We start from the raw sequence: 2,122 nt of genomic DNA, 5'->3' as shown, positions 1-2,122 counted from the left end.
TTTATTGTGATCCACACCCTCAAAGGCTTTGGCATAGTCAATGAAGCAGAAATAGATGTTTTTCTGGAACTCTCTTGCTTTTTTGATGATCCAGCATATGTTGGCAATTTGATCTCTGGTTCCTCTGCCTTTTCTAAAACCAATTTGAACATCTGGAAGTTCACAGTTCACATATTGCTGAAGCCTTGCTTGGAGAATTTAGGGGGTGGGGAAGGGTGGCACTCACTTTGGAGAGAAGAACTTTGAATGTATTTTGAATAAAGAGGCAGACTTTGCTACTGCCTACTTTGAGAGGAGGTAAAAAGGAGAAATGTGGTTGCCATTTACCGAGATGAGGAAGTCAGAGCAAGTAGTGGGTCTGGGGGTGTCAGATTTGAGTGAATTGGGTTTGAGATGTCTACTAGCATAGCATCCGGGGGCTCCCAAGGTGGCCCTAGTGGTAAAGAACCCGTCTGCCAGTGCAGGAGGCATAAGAAACACGGGTTCGATTCCTGGGTCGGAAAGACCCCCTGGAGGGCATGGCAACCCATTCCAGTATTCTTGCCTGGAAAATCCCATGGACAGAGGAGCCTGGCGGGCTACAGTCCATAGCGTGGCAAGGAGTCGGACACAACTGAACGACTTAGCATGCAGCACTAGCCAGGAGCTCGGGTTGGTGCGGTCCCCTTCCTCACCCCTCCGTTTTGATGGCAGGGGCTGTGACCTGTGTGCGCCAAGGCGCTAGCACCTGTAACTATTAGCTGAGTCTCGCTGCCCGTCAGGGGCTGCTATCGGCTTGAGCCTGGGGCGCCTTTGAATGATCTGTTTTATAAGAGCCACGTGTTAGTAATTATTCCAAGGCGGATGTCTGCCGGCTGTGGCCTTGGTAGTTGGGTGTAGACTTGTGTGAAAGGTGAAAGTCGCTCAGTCGTGTCCGACTCTGCGACCCCATGGACTGTACAACCCATGGAATTCTCCAGGCCAGAATACTGGAGTGGGTAGCCTTTCCCTTACTCCAGGGGATCTTCCCAACCGAGGGATCGAACCCAGGCCTCCCGCATTGCGGGCGGATTCTTTACCAGCTGAGCCACACTTGTGTGGATCAAGGAAAAGGCTCACCCTGCAGATACAAACATGGGAACCAATAGCTCGTAATCGGTGTGTGAAGCCATCAGGTCAGCAGAGGTGTGAATTTAGAAAGAAATGTGTATATAACTTAGTTCCAGGATCCTTATTCTGTATGCATTTGTCTATGCATACATTGAACACCTGGCACACGGACAGCGCTTAAAGATGGTTGCAATTTTTTTTTTTTTTTAAATTAATAAGGCCATTTGTAGAGGCTTGCCTCTGGGCAACCTCCTGTCCGGCCAGGAAGGCGCGCATTTTGTGACAACCACGCACTCTAAAAGAAATTGAGGAAGAAAAAAAATGACTGGATGCGGTAAAAGTAACGGGCATATATAGATGGAAGGGTGTCAGTCCAACCCTTTCCTTTTACAGGCGGGGAGGCGGAGGCTCGGGGAGGTGAAGCGCAGCTAACTGGAGGCATTATGAAGCTTCCACCGCGCCCGCTGTATTCAGGGTATTCCCCACCCCACCCGACCAAGCTGCCTCTCCCATCCTAGCCCCAGCCCGGCTGGTCCGCGACATAACACAGCCTCTTCCGATTCTAAGTTCCTGGAATCGAAGGCCTCTATGAGGCCACACTGCTACTGTTTGTGAGGAGATGCCCGGCTCAGAGAGCTGGGCCTGACTGCCGCGGGAGCCGGAAGGGAAAGCGGCGGGGCAGGCGTGGGTTAGCGCGCTGGAGCCGTGCGCCCTTGGGTTCTTTGCGCACGCAGGAGGCACTTGGAACTCGGCGCAGTGTGCTCCCAGCCGCCGGCCACTGGCGGGGTCGAAAGGGAGGGAGAAGGGGGGCGCTCGCGGGTCCGCCGCGCCGGAGCCCGGGCTGCAGCCCCGGGGCGGGAGTGGGCGGGCTGGGAAAGTTGAGTCTTAGTGGCGGAGGGCTGGGCTCCGCGCGGCAGCGCCCGCCACCGGGGGGACCGTAAAAGGTTGGAGCGGGCTGGGGAGGTGTGGCTCTTCCTGCGTGACCTGAGCCCCCGTCTCGGTCGCCGTCGTCTCCCGCAGCCGCGGCCTCTCA

The 2,122-nt window shown here is 54.9% G+C and overlaps 1 protein-coding gene across 2 annotated transcripts in view; it reads left to right on the top strand.

Moving 5' to 3' along the window:
• Positions 1-1,994: 1,994 nt before the first annotated feature.
• Positions 1,995-2,122, top strand: part of STBD1 (starch binding domain 1) — a 4,774-nt gene continuing 4,646 nt past the window's right edge. The window contains exon 1 of one of the 2 annotated variants that reach the window (XM_010838135.1): positions 1,995-2,119. The gene's annotated coding sequence lies outside the window, so the exon portion shown is untranslated. The other variant, XM_010838134.1, reaches the window with a different exon arrangement.

The sequence above is a fragment of the Bison bison genome, unplaced genomic scaffold, assembly GCF_000754665.1.
Source record: "Bison bison bison isolate TAMUID 2011002044 unplaced genomic scaffold, Bison_UMD1.0 scf7180017864092, whole genome shotgun sequence".
Taxonomy (NCBI): Eukaryota; Metazoa; Chordata; class Mammalia; order Artiodactyla; family Bovidae; genus Bison; species Bison bison.
The sequence above is the reverse complement of the archived record's forward strand: the minus strand, read 5'-3'. Positions and strand labels throughout refer to the sequence as shown.